This window comes from Peromyscus maniculatus, chromosome 1 (assembly GCF_049852395.1).
Source record: "Peromyscus maniculatus bairdii isolate BWxNUB_F1_BW_parent chromosome 1, HU_Pman_BW_mat_3.1, whole genome shotgun sequence".
Taxonomy (NCBI): domain Eukaryota; kingdom Metazoa; phylum Chordata; class Mammalia; order Rodentia; family Cricetidae; genus Peromyscus; species Peromyscus maniculatus.
In genome coordinates, this window is record NC_134852.1 from 70,242,818 (window position 1) to 70,261,038 (window position 18,221).

General features: G+C 39.8%; 1 long non-coding RNA gene and 1 pseudogene across 5 annotated transcripts in view; both read right to left on the reverse strand.

The window, feature by feature from the left end:
• The window catches only part of LOC107399731 (uncharacterized), a 186,050-nt gene that overhangs the window by 61,194 nt on the left and 106,635 nt on the right, over positions 1–18,221 (reverse strand). The gene's annotated exons all lie outside the window — the stretch shown is intronic.
• LOC102910951 (large ribosomal subunit protein uL16-like) lies at positions 518–5,950 on the reverse strand (annotated as a pseudogene).

Sequence of the window (18,221 nt, forward strand, 5' to 3'; positions counted from 1 at the left end):
GAGAATTTTTTCCTAATCCCTAGCTACTCTGAGGTTTTCTATTCACAAACCTGGGGCTGTTTGGGGGAACTGCTTCCCCCAGTTTGTGATAACCGACATGACTGTCAAAGAGAAAAAAAATTTTGAAGTGATTCCTAATGATATTATGAAATACTCATAGATTGTCACCAGAAGGACTTCACTCAGCAGTTGATGGAAACAGATGCAGATGACCACAGCTGAACATTAGGCAGACCTTGGGGAACTGTGGGGAAGAGGGGTTGGAAGGATTATAGGGGGTAGAAGGGCCAAGAACCCCAAACGAAAAACCACAGAATCAACTAACCTGGGCTCATAGCGATTCAGAAAGACTGAACCAACAATCAGAGAACTTGCATGGGACTGACATGCACATTGCTACATTTGTAAAGCTTGGTCTTTTGGGGGGACTCCTAACATAGGAAGCAAGCTCTGACTGTGTTACCTGCTTTGGGGATCCTTTTTTCTTACTGAGTTTTTTGCTTCTCTGTGGAAGCCCTCAGGAATGCAGGGCTCACCATTTGTTCAAGGGACCATTACTGGGTATGTATTTGACCCCACAGCCATCAGGAATGAGCCACTTCTCAGCAACCTTGTCTTCAAATCCATCTGCTTTAAACATGGTGAAGACCCATTGTTTAAGGTGTGGATCTGCTGGTGGCCAGGGAACTAGAATTTGGGTCTACAAAGAACCTCAATCACATTTTTCTTATTCTGCAGCTTGCTGCAGATGGACATGATGACCTGGCCAAGGTAAACCCTGGCCACTGTGCCCTGAAGCTTCCCAAGGGACCATGCATACCTGTCTGGAGCTTGTCAGTCCCAGCACAGGACAATGTTGATTTGGATGACATGGAAAGGGTGGAGTCTCACTCGAATATGAAAGCCATCCTTGCCACCACTCTTTCCCATGTGTTTATTGGCACAAATACGGGCAGCCCCCAGAGTTTCAAAAAAGATTTGCTCATTATCCTCTGACACCATGTGGCATCAAAGTGGGAATTCATCAACTTTTGCCTTCTTCAGTTCTAAGGCAGTGATGCAGATTTTGGCGACTGGGACACCTTAGCAGAAAGGAGACTTTGGGGTCAGCTTGTTCTTACAATACCCATGAGGACAGGATCATTGGTGGTGCCCTAGGTCATCCATCGGTGGTGCACCGGAGGAAAAGCATATGTAAAGATTTTAAAAATCCTAAATGTCAAGAATTCAATGAACCAAATCAACAAATGAGTTAATTTAATAAACACACCTTTCTTAAAAGACAAAGAATAGTCTATATGCATGAGAAAAATGTTCAATCAAAATAGCCCTCGAGGTAAATTAAAATTAAAACATCATTGAGATTCCATCTCACCCTTGTCAGAATGGAAATCTTTAAGAAAACAAGTAATAGCAAATGCTGATGCAGTTGTAAGGTAGAGACTTAAACATTTTTAATGGAAATGTAAATTAGTCCAGCCATTATTGAAATCTGCATCATGGTTCCCCCAAATCTAAAAACACTCTAATATGTGACCCAGCTACACTACTGCTGCATTTTTACTCAAAAAACCCCAGGTCAATCTGTTACAATGAAACTTTCACATTGCAGTTTCTTGTACGACTATTCATAATGACTAATTTCTAGAATCAATATAATGTCCTTCAGCAAAGCAATCATTAAAGACAACATGATGTACATGAGTGTTACAGGATGCACCATGTGGGTCACAAATGAAAATGAAACATAAAGACATGAGAGTGAAATGGGTATTTTGAGAAGGGTAGTGACTATGGTGGAGGATAAGAAGGGAATGGTATGTCCAGTACGTATCACATACATGCTTAAAATAATCAAAAACCACATTGTATAATAAAATGTGGAGAAAATGTACAATGGATTGTGTGTGGTGTATGGGATATATGCACAATGGAATGGTGGGGAGGGAGGTGTATAGGGTAGACGATGGAGGTGGGAATATGATGGTCTAGTTAGGGGAGGGGCAGAGAGGGGAAGTAACTAGGGAGAAATCTTCCCTTTTTTGGTTTTGGGGACAGGGTTTTTCTGTGTAGCTGTGGGAGTCTTTCCTGGATCAGACTCTGTAGACCAGGCTGGCCCCCAACTCAAGAGCCAGTATGGGATTGGGGAAAGACCTGGTATCAGGGAGGCTCCTGGAGGTCCACAGCAATGACCCCAGCTAGGACTCCTGGCAGTGGTGAAGAGGGTGCCAGAACTGGCCTTCTCCTGTGGTCAGATTGGAGACTACCCTAATTGTTATCATAGAACCTCCAACCAGTTACTGATGCAAGCAGATATGGATGTCCAAGATGAGGTACTAGGCTGACTCCAGGAGTCCAGGTGAAGAGAGGAGGGATTCTATAAGCAAGGCGGGTGGTCAATATCATGGGAAACACACAAAGACAACTGACCCAAGCTCGTGGGAGCTCACAGGCTCTAGAGCTAAGCTAGGGAGCATCCTTGGGACTGAACAAGGTCCTCTATATGTGGGTGACAGTTGTATAGCTTGTTCTGTTTGTGGGTCACATAGCATGTGGATACAGGATTTGTCCCTGGCACATGAGCTGACTTTTTGGAACCTATTGCCTCTGGTGAAATATCCTGCTTAGCCTTGACATAACAGGAAGGGGGTTGGTCCTGCCTCACCTTGATATGACAAGCTTTGTTGACTCCCTTGGGAGGCTTTGCATTTTCTAAGGAGTGGATGGGGAAGGGGGATAGAAAACGGATCGTGGGGTTGGTGTTGGTGGTGAGAGGGAATAGTAGAAGAGGAGTGTGGGAAAACTTGGTTAATATGCAGAATAAGTAAAAATAGGTAAATAAAATAAAACAAAATAAATAATTGTAGCAATATCTTTACTGTGTGATTCTCCCACTTTCCCAATTTCCCAAACAGGCAGTGACTTATTTCTGTTTGAATTGTTTGAAACATAATCTGGGTCAGGACCTAAAAGAGATTTAAGGATGGCACCATATATAAACTGCATAAGCATAAGGTATGTATAGGTTAACAAAATCTTCCATTGGAGTTCAGGTCTTCCTTGGGCATTAGCTACGACCAGCAACATGCTTTTTTCCCCATTTCAATAATGAGCCTTTCCTCTTCTAATCCTTAAATATGCAGGGTGATTTCTCACTGGAAGGTATATTATTTCTAGAAGTGTAGAAGAAGAATTGGAGGTGGAAGGAAAAAGGAGACTATAGAAGGTATGGAGGAGGGATATATTCAATATACAAACAAATTATATACTTGTGAAAAATGTCTGTGTAATAATTACAGAGAAATACTGTCTAAAAAAAGTGAATTTTTTGCTAGGGGGTGGTGTCCATGCCTTTAATCCCAGCACTTGGGAGGCAGAGGAAGGTTGATCTCTGTGAGTTCCAGGCCAGCCTGGTCTACAAAGTGAGTTCCATGAAAGGTAAAAAGCTACACAGAAAAACCCTGTCATGAAAAACCAGAAAAGGGAAAGAGATTTTGGGAAGACTCATGACAAAGTTACACAGACATGTTTAAGGACAAGAAACAAAGTTATGGAAAATACCTCAATTGACTATTTGTAAAAAGCTTTGTGGAATTAGGAAGAAGAAACTATTTCTACTTTTTTAAATAAGTCAGCATTTACTGGACATACTGAGTATCATGTAAATATTTTTTTTTTGTAAAACAAACATGTAGAATGATATTATAAGTAAGCAGAAGCAGCAGGCATGGCAGCACACCTAGGAAATGCAGACCATGAAAATACTACTCAGAGCTGAAGCTGAGGTGCTGAGTTCCAGACCATATTGGGGTACAAAAGGAGACAATATTGTTTCAGGGAAACAACATTATTATCATCCTATACACTGAAGTTCTCTGAAAAGAAAAAGACAAACTGTGTTTAACACTCTGCACACCTGGTTTACTGTGAAATTGCAAAGTTGAAAATTCAAATCCAATTCATTTGAGGCTATTTTTCTTTCTTTCTTTTTTTTTTTTTAAGAAGTGAGCTCTGAAAGGGGTAGCCTCTGGAGGTCAGAAAGAAGAGAGGTGAATGTAGGTAAGATTATCAGACTATAAAATATTTTTTCTGAAAGTTCCTCTTATAAGCTTTTAAGCTTAGAAGATTATTTCTTTTAACACACAAGATAAAGTGTTACCAAAGAGAAAAACTGCTTATTCAGGAAACATAAACCCTAACAAGTAGTAAACGATAAATGTCGTACATGTCAGTTAAACCAGTTTTGCAGTCAAACATGAAATGTTTATTTGTCCATATGCTTGTATATCCATGCATGTATGTGAAATGATTCAGCTTAATAGAGTTCACTGTTATGCACAGATCTCCACGGCCCACATAAGGCCACCACGGAGACAGAATCCCATATGTAAAAGTAAAGAGCCTTTATTTTCAAGCTCTGAGCTTTGTCTGTTCAATGCAGCTGTGAGAGAGCAAAGAGCCATGAATTCAAGCAGGGTAGAGTTTTTATCATAGCAGAGGTTGGGTGAGGGCATTTCCAGGGTTCAGGACCCTGATTGGCTGACATTTGTCTAGGGGTATCTGTAAAACAGAAATAGGTGTGTGCTAGGCTCAGGGACATTTGGCCACCTTATCTAATGGTTGGAATATTTGGGATGTCAGGTATTTTGAGTTAGATGGAGGTCTTCCCTGGGTGGGGTCAGGTTATGGCTTTTCCTGGGTGTTGCTGTTGCCTGCCAGAAAACCTGTCACAGAAGCTGTGTCTGGGATTCTAAGCCTGTCATGGCAGCTGTGTGGTCAAGCTGTTTTGGGGCCCCTCTACATTCACATATTTCAACACCTCAATAAATTAGACCTGACTGTAAAAGCAGACTTGGGATTCTCTTCCTGTTTATTTACAGAGAATCATGAACTGAACTTCTCCAGCAATTCTGCATTATGTTTTTGCTTTGATATAAATATTGTAATGAATCCTGCTATAGTTTTTGATGGACTCCATCCTTTTTCAAACGTACTAAGCTTGTTTTCAATCTTATCAACACTCTAATGCAATGTAAGCCAGTTTTGTTGGATACTAGGTGTCTCTGTGGTTATAGTGAATAAAGGTTTCCCAAAGTATAGTGAGGTATTTACTTATTCCCCCTTTTTTTCTTTATTGAGATTAAAATGGAACTGCATCATTTTACATTTCCTCCTTCCAAGATCTCCTATGTACCTCCTCTCTTTCAAATTCAGGGCTTGCTTTTCTCTATCTCTTGTTTGGGATTTAATAATCATGAGCTTAGAGTTCAATTGTCTCCTTCCTAGAGGATATTTTGATAGCCTGACTAAATATCTTCACATTTGATCAAAAGGAATTTCTTTCCAGATAACATTTTCTGGGTCTCTCTTTCATTAAAGCTTATTTTGTTGTATAATGTGTGTTTGTTGTCACATAAGGGACATGACTGATGCTTTAGAGGCTTTAGGTGATGTGAGATGCCATGACTTGAATTAGAGACAGTTGTGAGCTTTCATGTGGTTGCTGTAAAGTGACCCTAGGTCCTCTGGAAGAGAAGTCACTATTCTTAACAACTCAGCCACTGCTCTGTTCTTTTTTTAATGAAAAAATTGTTTTCTTACAGTATATTCTGATCACACATTCTTGTCTCCCAATTCATCTCAGATCCTCCTCACTTCACCTGCAGTGTGCCATTTCTTCTCTCTTCTCTCTCTCAAACAGACAAGCAAAATAAAAAGACAATGAAAAATGGCACAAGAAACAGACACACAATAAAAAAATACAAAATTATAAGCAAAATAGACAAGGAAAGACCGGTAATACAAAAAATGTGCAAACAAACAGTATGAGACAAAATGTCTACAAAAATACCAGTGATTGTCTTTTGTGTTGACCACCCATTCCTGAGCAAGAGGCATAACCTGAACTGTGGTTAATGTATCCACCAGACTGCACAGGTCCAAGCCTCATGGAGTCCCAGTGCTTAGAATGGGAAGTAGAAAGTGTCTCCAACATCTCACCAAGAATCTATCTGCATCTACATCCACTTGCAAAGGAAACTGGTTTTCTCCAAAGTAGTGACTATTGTTACTTTTTTGGACTTTATTAGACTTCCTTTTTTCTGAATATATACTTTTCCTTTCCTTGTACATGATACAATGAATCAGTGAAGGAGAAAGTAAGTTAGAAATGATAAAAGGTTCTACTCAGATTCAACTGTCTATATACATATATGAAAAATGTATTATTTATTATGAAACCAGGGGCATTAATAGTGGCCCATTATAGGAAACTAAAGTAATTAGTGAAAATTCTGCATCAGAATTGCTTTTGTAGGGGAAGATTTGTTTTTCCTGCTGCTGCTGCTGCTGCTGCCTCTGCTGCTTTGGTTGTTGCTCTTTTAAGACAGGAGTTACTATATAGGTCTGGTCGATCTGGAATTTTCTATGTAGAACAGGCTGAACTTTAACTCTGATATCCATCTGCCTCTGCCTTTGAAGTGATGGGATTAAAGGTGTTTACTACCATGCTTTAAAGGAGAGGAATTCTAGACATCTAAAAATAGAATGAAAGGCTTCCCTAAAGCCTGCCAGGTGATGCAGTATGGATATGGTCAGAGTGCTGTGGAAATGAGGGAACTAAGTGACACACTAACCATCCCTCTTTGACACACAAGTTCCATAATCCATGGCAAATGAGTCTGTCCCTCATAGGAGCCATGGGATGCACTTGGGTTTTGCAGTATGGGGAGCCCATGAGCATCAGCTGTTGGAGTACAAACAAAAAGTTCAGTTATTACCTCAAGAACTAAGCATATGAAGGTGGCAATAGATGTCACTATGAATAGCAGAGATTACAAAACAATGGAGGAAGAACAAAAATTATTAAGTTATCTGTGATTATGTTTAAAGGCTTTAGACTAGCATGGAAACTAGGTTCCTAAAGTGCCAAAGCTAACAATGGGGCATCATGGACTGTCCCAAGCAGACAAAGTACCTGTCTGGGTTCACTCATAGGCCAATGTGGTAAGATTAGTACTGAGCACTGAATGCCTAGAGAAAATGTGACCAAAACACCATATGCTGTACTAGTGAGCTTCTGGAGGATTTTAAATCCCAGGCAGTAATTTACAGAGAATATGAATGCTAAATAATAGAGATGATAAAAATTAAGTTTGAGGCTGGATGTGGTAGCACATGCTTTTATCCCAAGTGGAAGCAGAGGAAGCTTTCTGTTATTCAAAGTATAGCTTGCTCTACATAGTGAGTTCCTGGTCAGAAAGGACTATATAATGAGACCCTTTAAAATCTTTTTTTAAAGATTAAGTTTGTCCTATTCAGTTTATCTCACCCAAAGTATGCAGTGTATATTTCTGTCCTGCAACAAGACAAACTGGTGCCAGATGTTATTTGTCCAGCAATAGTACTTTTAGCAGTCAATTTGATTAATGGAGCAGCAAGGGTCATGGTACTGTCCTGGAGCATATGAGAACTGTGGAAATGGCTTGGCAAACATGAGAGCAGGCATAATGGTTTGAATGAGAAAATTTCCCTAGAGATTTTGGTATTTGAACACCTGGTGTGTGGCTCTTTTTAGTAAATACCTGGTGGTGGCTCTTTTTAGTAAGGTTTGGGTAGTGTAGCCTTGCTGGAGGAAGTATATGACAAGGAGTGAGCTTTGCCATTAAAAGACTTGTGTGAGTTCCTGTTTTCTCTCCCTACTTACTGCTTCTTCTCTACACTCTCTGTTCTCTACTTGTATTTAAAGAGATAGCTTTCAGTGTCCTACACCAGTCACCATAATTGGGAAGAACAATGAAGTTAATGAAAACAAAGTGATGTCTGATTCAGAAGATATACTAACAACGCTGCTAAGATAGCAATCCATTAGACAAATATACTATATCACAGTTCATTTAAGATATAAAAACTAGATTGCAAGAAGCCTGCCACAGCCATACAGTTTATAAGTAATATTATTCTCGGTGCGTTTACTTGGGTCTGAGTGGCTGCAGAAGCCAGGAGGACACAGGAAAACTTCAGCTACACTCAGCTAAGGTTCAAACCAGTGAAAAGGAACTAAGAGGTTAGGTCCAGAAATGGTAGTACACACCTTCAATCCCAGCACTAAGAAAAGAAGCAAGTGGATCTCTGAGTTCAATGCCAGCCTGGTCTATAGAACAAATCACAACACGGGCAAGCTTAGATAGTAAAGGAAGTCATCAAAAACAGAAATATGGTGAAGATGTAATTGAATTAAGGGGCTATGTTCCAGACCCAGCAAGCAGTAAAACTTGGCAGCTTTAGAATCAAGGGCAAAAGAAAGCAGTTATGGAATCTCACTTCATGGCTAAGGAAAACCACTGATGCCAAGTGTGTGTCAGGGGTGTCCCTGCATGGAGGCCTAGAGTGGGTATTGTGTGAAGCTGTGATGGTAAAGCCTGGATTGCCTTAGAGACCTCAAAATGTTGGAGATGCCAGAGTCATGGGATAACTGCTAACGAGAATGTCAGACAGGGAATGGAACCACCGTAAGAGAGAACCAGCCCAAGAAAACTGAAAGGAGTTGAAGATCTGAAGAGCACTTTGACATCAGACATGGAGATGTGGAGTTTAGAGTTTCCTAGCTGTTTTTCATTCTTGTTTTGGCCCAGTATTTCCTCACAACTCTCCCTTTCCTCCCTTTTTGAAAAGTAATCTATCTATCTATCTATCTATCTATCTATCTATCTATCTATCTATCTATCTATCTATCTATCTCCTGTGGCCTTGTATGTGGGAAGTATGCAATCTGGTTTTAAGTTTTGATTTTATAGCTATTTACAGTTAAGAGATCCCAAGGAATATCAAAAGAAACTGAGCTTTTAGACATTGTTGAGACTTTGATAGACTATGGGGACTTTTTTGTTTGTTTGTTTGCTTTTTGAGACAGGATTGCTGTGGGATGGTCTATATGTCAAACTGCTCTGATTGGTTAATAAATAAAACACTGATTGGCCAGTGGCCAGGCAGGAAGTAGGTGGGACAAGGAGAGAGGAGAATTGTGGGAAGCAGAAGGCTGAGGCGGAGAGACACTGCAGCCGCCGCCATGACCAGCAGCATGTGAAGATGCCGGTAAGCCACCAGCCACGTGCCAAGGTATAGATTTATGGAAATGGATTAATTTAAGCTATAAGAACAGTTAGCAAGAAGCCTGCCACGGCTATACAGTTTGTATGCAATATAAGTCTCTGTGTTTACTTGGTTGGGTCTTAGCGGCTGTGGGACTGGCAGGTGACAAAGATTTGTCCTGACTGTGGGCAAGGCAGGAAAACTCCAGCTACAAATGGCACCCAACGTGTTGGCAAAAGTTTCTACCTTTTCTACCTAAAACCTGAGAAAAGATTCTAAAACGGAGCTAAAAACAGCTTCCTAATTGTCTCTCTCAAATGAGCAGCAGCTGCCGGTTTGAGCTACTGTCAGGTTCCTAGCATGAGAGCTCGGTCTGCAGTATGGCGGGAATGAGGCCTCTGCAAGTGGCACATTAAGCTGCGTGGTGGATTTAGCCTTTGCTAGTACAAAACAAAAAAAGAGGTTTCTGGGCTACATGCTGCTTGGATAAAAGCACAGACCCACAATGGCTCCCAGAGCTGGCGGAAAACGTACCACCGCCATGTTGGGAAGCTGAAGTGGGTGGAACCAGCAGCCACAGCACCATTTCAGGCTTAAAAGGCTGCAGTTTAAAGCAATAGGCTCAAGGTAATATAAAACATAAGCCACATAAAAATGGCTACCACACAGAGAATCTGGATTATGTTCTCTTTGATATTCGTAACTGAAGAGAAACATTTGATTGCAAAAGCTGTTGAGTTATGCCAAAATGTATATTTTAAAGGTACCTTGACTTCAAAATTTAGATATAAGGATATGTTGCTTTGGAAAGGAGGTTCTGCTTTTGTTTCTACAGAAAGCCAGAGGCTATGGATTTGTTCCAGATTAAGATACATCAGGTTTGACCAGCCAAGACCCCCTGAAAGGTCTCCGATGACACCATGGCCCAGATGATCCAACATCCAGAATTGTTTCAAGGCAACTGGCTCAGACGATACAGTCTTACGGACTATTCCATGATCCTAAAATTTTCTTTGTGTCCCCATAAGAGACAGCGCCCCCCTCCAGCAGGAAGTAGTAAGAGAAGCTACGCCCAAATTCCCAAATATACCAAGCTGACTTTGGAGATGTGTAAAAGTTAAAACTTTCCTTTTAAAAAGAAAGGGGAAGTGCTACACAGGATTTCTCCATATAGATCCAACTATCCTGGAACTCACTCTGCAGCCCAGGATGGCCTCAAACTTTGGGATCCATCTGCCTCTGCTTTCTAAATGCTTGGATTAAAGCTATACATTACTCTTGCGTGGCTGACTATGAGGACTTCTGAATTGGACTACACACGGTTTTGAATTATGATATGGTTATGAAGCCTATGGGAACCAGGGAGTGTAAGGTGGTGCTTTGAATGAATAGGCCCACATAGGCTCATAGGGAATGGCACTATTAGGAAGTATGGCCTTGGAGTAGGTGAGGCCTTGTTGCTTATGGAAGGAGTGTGTCCCTGTGTGTGGTTTGAGGTTTCAGAGGCTCAAACCAGGCTCAGTGTCATTTTTACTTCCTGCTGCTTGCTGATTTGGATGTACAACTCTCAGCTACCTTTTCAGCACCTATATTAGTGTGTGTTGCTATGCTTTCTACCATGATAATTGACTAAATTTCTGACCTGTAAGCCAGTCTGAATTAAATGCTTTCTCTTATAAGAGCTGCCATGTTCATTGTGTCTCTTAACAGCAATAGAAACCCCAAGACAGGTATATATATATATATATATATATATATATATATATATATATATATATATATTAGAATATATCAGCTAAAAGAAAATAAAATCATGAAATTTATAGGATAATGCATTGTAATAGAACAAAAAAGTACTATGTGAGGTTACCATTATTCTTGGCTGCCCATTAGAATGTAATGGTAAGAACCTATTGTTCAAGACACAGCACATTTTGTTTGCAGGATACAGAGAAATTGACCTTGAACTAACCAGAAAAGTCTTCATGCTGGCTAGGATCCATAGCATTAGAAAGTATTATGCAGGGTACTTATGTAGAGGAGAAACGATAGTCATTTTTTAATCCATTGCTAGATCTTTCATGCTACAATAATGACATACTAGGCAAGAAATACCCTCTGGTGCAATAGTGGCAATTCTGTTTATGGGAGTAACTATCCATTTTATTGATTGGAATTGAGGCCTGATCCACAAGAGGAAATTTAGGTATGGTCCTGTAAATATGTTAAAAATCAAACAAAACAAACAAATAAAATAAAACAGAAACAAAAACAAGGCTAGGGAAATCTTAGAGGAAAATCCATTGATGTTTTCAAAAACAGTCATATTGTAATGCTACATTCTAAATATATATGTTTATGTCCAGAAATGTGTGCTGGTCTCATCTTTGGTTAGATATGATCCTTATTGCAGTTTGTGTTGATTAATTCTGTTTGAATAACTACTAAAAGCACTAAGAATGGCAACTGTGATAACTCAGCTATAGAGAGGTTGTCTATAATAATCCTTGTCAGGAATCAAGAAATATCCTGAAAATGGTATATAAAGAAAATAAGAGCTGAAAGATGGGGAAGAATGCTGGGAAATATTGTCCTCTACATGACATGGTTATTTCAAGCATGATGTAACAGCAGTTGTGGTTACATACATACTCCTTAATCACAAGAGCAAGCATGTATTCAAGCATGGAGTAGGAGCTCTCAAGGCTATATCCATAGCTGAGGAGTGATTGTCATTGACTGATGCAAGAACAAGAGTCAGTTTTCTTAGAAAGCATTTTTATTAAAACCAGAAACAAGACAAGGATGTTCATTCTTCTCCTTTCTATTCAATATAATAATATGTCTTAGCTAGGGCAATATGAGAAGTGAAGGAGACAAAGGCAATAAAATAGGAAAGGAGGAAGTCCTCTTAATTATAATATTTAATTATATACATAGAAGTTTCTGAATATACTACCAAAACCCTCTTACTTCTGATAAGTACATTCAGCAAAGTGGAAGGATCAGAAATTAACACACAAAAATCAGTAGGTTTCCTACAACAACCATGCTGAGAAAGAACTCATAAAAACAATACCATTCATAATATATATAATACAAACACAAACAATACCATTTATAATATATATAATACAAACACAAACACACACAAACAATACCATTCATAATATATATATATATATATATATATATATATATATATATATATATATATATATATATATATTACACACACACACACACACACACACACACACACACATCTATATATATTATATATTATGGAGGGGCCCCAAAACCACATGTCCTCACAATTGACATGACAGGCTTAGAGGCCCAGACACAGCCTCTGTAACAGTTTTTACTGGCAGGCAACACCAAGAAAAGCCATAACCTGACCCCATCCAGGAAGGGTCTCTATCTAGGAGAAGTACCTGACATCCCAAACATTCCAACCATTAGATAAGTTGGCCAGATGGCCCTGAGTCTTGCACACACCTGTTTTTGTTTTACAGACACCATTAGACAAATACTAGCCAATCAGGGTCCTAACCCCTGGAAATCCCCTCACCTCAAGCACTGCTATAATGAAAATCTCTATCCCACCTGGGCTTAGGGCTCTCTGTTCTCACTGTTGTGTTGGACAGACAGAGAGACCTGGCCTCAGAGCTTGACAATAAAGGCTCCTTGCTTTTACATATGGCAATCAGTTTCCTTGGTGGCCTTTTGGATGTCCCCATGGCCTGGACAGAACATTTGGGGGCTCGTCCCAGATTCCCCAAGCCAACCAGCACCATAGAGCCTGAAGTTGGCTGGCATGTTTTCTGTGTGTCTATGTTTACTTTTGTATGTTCTGTGTTTATTTTCATTTGGATATCCTTATGTAAATGGGCTTTTGAAACATCCTTTTGTAAGTGGGCCTTTTGGCTACTTGGATATCCTTTTGTAAGTGAGCCTAAAATTTGTAAGTTCCTGCAGAAGGTCTTTTGGACAGGTTTGAATCTCTTTGATTTATTTGTATTTGACTTTGATTTGTATGGATGATATGGGTTGTTCCCATGCACCAGCATGAAGCTGACATCTTTCTTTTTTGGTTTTGTTTCCAGGCACAAAGAGAGCTCTTTTGTACTCTTGTGTCCTGTAAAAAGTTTTGTTTGCCTTTCTGTTGGAATGTCCTACCTATATGAATGTGTGAATGTGTGAGAAAGGGGGCACAGGTATGCATGTTTTATGCCTGAGCTTGTGTGGACATTGTGACTCCTGATAGAAGCTGTGCCAGCTTTTAGGGCCAGATGGCCACTGGAAGGGATGGAGGGTCCCTCTCATTGAACTGGGACAGACTGAGAGTACTCCTGCCAATTGCTTCCTTGCTTTCTGAGGACACAGCAGTTGGTGCCTGAGTGAACTATTGTGATGCTGCCCATGGAATGAGCAGCCACTGGACCAAGTGGCTGGGCACTGGGGTGGGTCATGAGCACTATGGGATTGGGCACAACAGGTTCAAGGTTGGGCCCCCACACAGAGAGCCTCATGGAGCCTTGTGGTGCAGTGCTTGAGGGAGCCAATGGGAGGTCCTTGAGGAGCTCAGAGCATGCCTGAGCTGTGTTGGGGCTGGTAGAGGACTGCCCCTCTAGGGTCACAGCCTAGGAGTGGTCTACAGGTCCAGGGGCCCAGCAGGGTCATGGAGTCACTTCTAGTCTGCTGTTCTAGCACACTTGAGAATCTGGGGTTGGCAAAATCTTTTGTCCCCATGCTAAGCACTATTCCCTTCCTCTCCCTTGCTAATGGGTGGGGCTCACATAACCAGCCCTGGGGGATGTCCACCAATCCTGAGAGAGGACTGGCTTGTAGGGCAGTGTGGTGCATCACTGTCTATGGTTGTTAAGCTGTGGTGGCTATGTTATGATGCTGTAGCCAGGGCTGCTTCGATCATTCAGATTCAATAGATTATAAATATTTGTCATCATTTAGAAGGGTTGGTTATAAATCATTATTGGTTTAAAAAAAAAGCTATTGCTAACCAGGCGGCTGTAGAGCACACCTATAATCCCAAGGGTCAGGAGGCAGAACCAGGTGGATCTCTGTAAGTTTTAGGCCAGCCTGGTCTACAGAGTGAGCTCCAGGACAAGCACCAAAAGTACACAGAAAAACCCTATCTCGAAAAACCAAACCAAACCAAACAAAACAAAACAGAACTCAAACAAACAAACAAAAAACACTAAATGCTTCATGTTGATAGAATGTTGATGCAAATTTGGTTATTCTTGTTATGGTAAATGCATGTATTTCTGTTCTTGTTTAAAATATCGCAGCTTTACAATAAACTCTAGTCTACTGAGATAAAACACAAGAAAGACTTTGGTAAGGGTTTCTATGTTTATAAGCAAGAATTGTTGAGACCAAGATTGAAAAAAGGATAGGGACAAATAGCCAAACTAGTGGAAACACATGAACTATAAACCAATAGCTGAGGAGCCTCCAACTGAATCAGGCCCTCTGGATGTGTGAGACAGTTGATTAGCTTGAACTGTTTGGGAGGCACCCAGGAAGTTGGACCAGGACCTGTCCTTAGTGCATGAGCTCCCTGTTTGGAACCTGGGGCCCAAGAAGGGACACTTTGCTCAGCCTGGGAGGAAGGGACTGGACCTGCCTGACTGAATCTACCAGGTAGAGCTGAATCCCCAGTGGAGTCCTTGCCCTGGAGGAGATGGGAATAGGGAGGGGAGCTGGGGGGGAGGGCTGGGGGGTGAATATGGAGGCCAGGGGAGTCAGTGGCTGATATGTAAAATTAAGTCAAATTATAAAATAAAAAAGATAAAGATCAGTTGAGGAAGATAGCAGCAAACTCAGGGCTCTAGTTATACATACATTAATACAACTCATTCAAAAATTAATCAGTAGTTGTGTTTATTGAGTATGTTGGTCAAAGTCTTGAATCAAAGATGAGAAAATGGATTTTGGTACAATTCTATTTACTGAATACAAGCATATTTATAATCTCTAGCTAACAGATCACTTTGTGAGTTCAGAGCCCGAGTCATTTGATGAGGCAGCTTTTAACTGTTGGAAGGGAAATTGTACCTGGAACATCCCCTTATGAAGACTGAGACCACTGTGTTGAGATAAATCCACCTTAAAAACAGTGTGAAACAGAGAGGACTCAAACCCATTGTGTTCTCATTGAATGTTAGCCATAAAGTCATGCCATGGATAAATTAAGTGAATATTTTGAGGCATTAAGTTATAGAATGACTTGTTATGTAACAAGTATATGGAGAAGGGGCTTAAAGAAGTCTGTCTATAAGTTTAATTGATGCTACTTAATACCATTCTACCAGAGACACCAAACTCTCTATTTATGCACAAAAACTATTCAAAACCACATGGAATAGAACATACAAAAGGCACAGCTCTCTGGTAGTGGATGGATATGGGTCCTGAAGCCACAAGGGATGGCTGATTATGAGCCTCATTTGTCAAGTTTTTCAGAGAAATGTTTTGAAAGAAAAAGGAAGAGAGAAATTTGTCTGAAGTAAATGTCTGAATGGACTGAGGGTACATGGGAGGTTAAGAAAGTCAGAGAGGGTATGGTGTGAGCTATGTTTGTTATGGTTTCTTACATGGAAGGTTGTAGAAGGTTGGAAGGAATGTGAAATACATTTGTTGTGGTGTCCTATACCTGCAAATACTGAATTTAAAAGTTAATTATGGTTGATTTTCATTTGAAAAATAGCTGATGATTCTTCACTGCAAACTGTTTATGTGAATATATATATAAAGTTTGAGGCTGGGTGTGGTAGCACATGCTTTTATCCCAAGTGGAAGCAGAGGAAGCTTTCTGTTATTCAAAGTATAGCTTGTTCTACATAGTGAGTTCCTGGTCAGCAAGGACTATATAATGAGACCCTTTAAAATCTTTTTTTAAAGATTAAGTTTGTCCTATTCAGTTTATCTCACCCAAAGTATGCAGTGTATATTTCTGTCCTGCAACAAGACAAACTGGTGCCAGATGTTATTTGTCCAGCAATAGTACTTTTAGCAGTCAATTTGATTAATGGAGCAGCAAGGGTCATGGTACTGTCCTGGAGCATATGAGAACTGTGGAAATGGCTTGGCAAACATGAGAGCAGGCATAATGGTTTGAATGAGAAAGTTTCCCTAGAGATTTTGGTATTTGAACACCTGGTGTGTGGCTCTTTTTAGTAAATACCTGGTGGTGGCTCTTTTATATATATATATATATTTCACATAACTCCGATCCAACTGTGAGTATGTATATATGAGTGCATGCAATCATTGTTTAGAAAAAACATGTTTCAAACAGCAAACACATGGCTTTCCTCTATCCTGGCTGGTAACCTGATCATGATGTAGGCAACCATGTGGCTGGCAACCATTTTTTACTAAGGTTATAAAGATATATTCAGAAAATAAAAGTTAACTTAGATATTTACACTTAAGTATTTATGTCTTTGCCAAGTGTTCAACAGCAAGCTTCTAGCCAATTTAAATAGATGGCTACGTTGTTTAATAAATAAGGTATTTGATAAATATTAAAGCTGCACCTCAACACTTTTATATACAAGAATGTATCTTGCTCAGGCAGCTAAACTTTGTAATTTAGGAGACACCCAAGTGATGGTCACCAGAAGCACCAGCCACAATCAAATGTAGCAGACTGAGATCTAGAAGTAGGCTATGTATATGCTCCCAAGCATAGGGCCCAAGAAATGATCCAAGCCTCTAAGTAAAAGAACAAAAAGGATGGTGAATGAATCCCAGATTATTTGCACTCTGGAGCATAGTTTTCCTTTATACAGATTGTGGTTATATCATGTTTTCTCCCTCTTAGAGTAGAAGAAGAGACTTTGTTGTTGGTATAGCAGAAAGACATTTGAAAGTTTTTAACTTTTTTAAGAAGAATTTTTAAAATATTTAAATTTATAAGGCTATGGGACATTTTAAGTCTATAAAATGTTCCATATTGTTAATATTTTGACTTAAAATAAAAGGCTAAAAATTAGGGTCCCAGCCACAAGCACCAAATACTAACCAGAAACTGGGATGTTCATTTCTTGTGATGCAGCAAGACAATGACCTAGGCAAAGGGCTTAGAACACCTTCTGACTACATGAGTCTTGACCCTGTGGGGGTTAAAAAACCTTTTTATAGGGTAAGCCAAGGTCCACCAGCATGTCAGATGTTTGCATTGATATTCAACAATGACAAAACTGAAGTTATGAAAAACATTGAGAACAAGTGACTTAGAGAATATTTCCTTTTGCTTAAGGTCTGTTCAGGCTTAAAAATGTTGTCTAGCTTCCTTGTCTTTGCTAAATTTGTTAAGCTTAAACTATTTGGATAAACTGAATCATATAAATGTTTTATATTGATATTTTGTTTTGATTTCTTTACTGAACCTGTATTTGATACAAGAAGAGCTTCAATTTAAAATCATTGTTTTTAAAGGCTACTTATTGTAGACTGTTAGAGAACATATGTAAATAGTCATAAAGAATCAAGTTCTTTAATTGTTGTCATGCTAAGTACTAATGTAATTAATTACAGGGATAAGCTTTACTCAGTTCCTTCCATATGTTTTCAGGGTTGAGGTTAAAACAAGTAACTAGAAACAATATTTTTCTAATCAGATATAATTGGACAGATATCATACTTCAAAGATTTGTAGAATATGGCATTTAAAATGTTGATATGAAAGCTTATTATATTAGACAGACTTCCAGATTCTATCAGTGACGAAAGGTCTCCAAAGAAGATTACATATGGGACACCATAACGTCTCTCCCTGGATTAAGGCTACATAGCACACAAGGCAAGATGCCCTCAATGCAAAGCCTGCCACCTGGACCCATCCCTGACTGTGGAAAAGGAGCAGAACATCAGGAAATTGATTTCAGCCCCTTTTGCCTGGACAAAGTAAAATCAGTCTGCCCATGTCCCTCTTCAAAGAAAAAACTCTGCCTTATGTGCCTGATCATTAAAGAAGATTATGCTATTCTGATACTTGTGCCTTTAATGCTATGGAGACCTGGGTATGGAGTGGTTCCTGTTATTTATAGAATCCAAAGCTGCTTGGCCTGCACTCACATATAATTTATCCTTCTCAG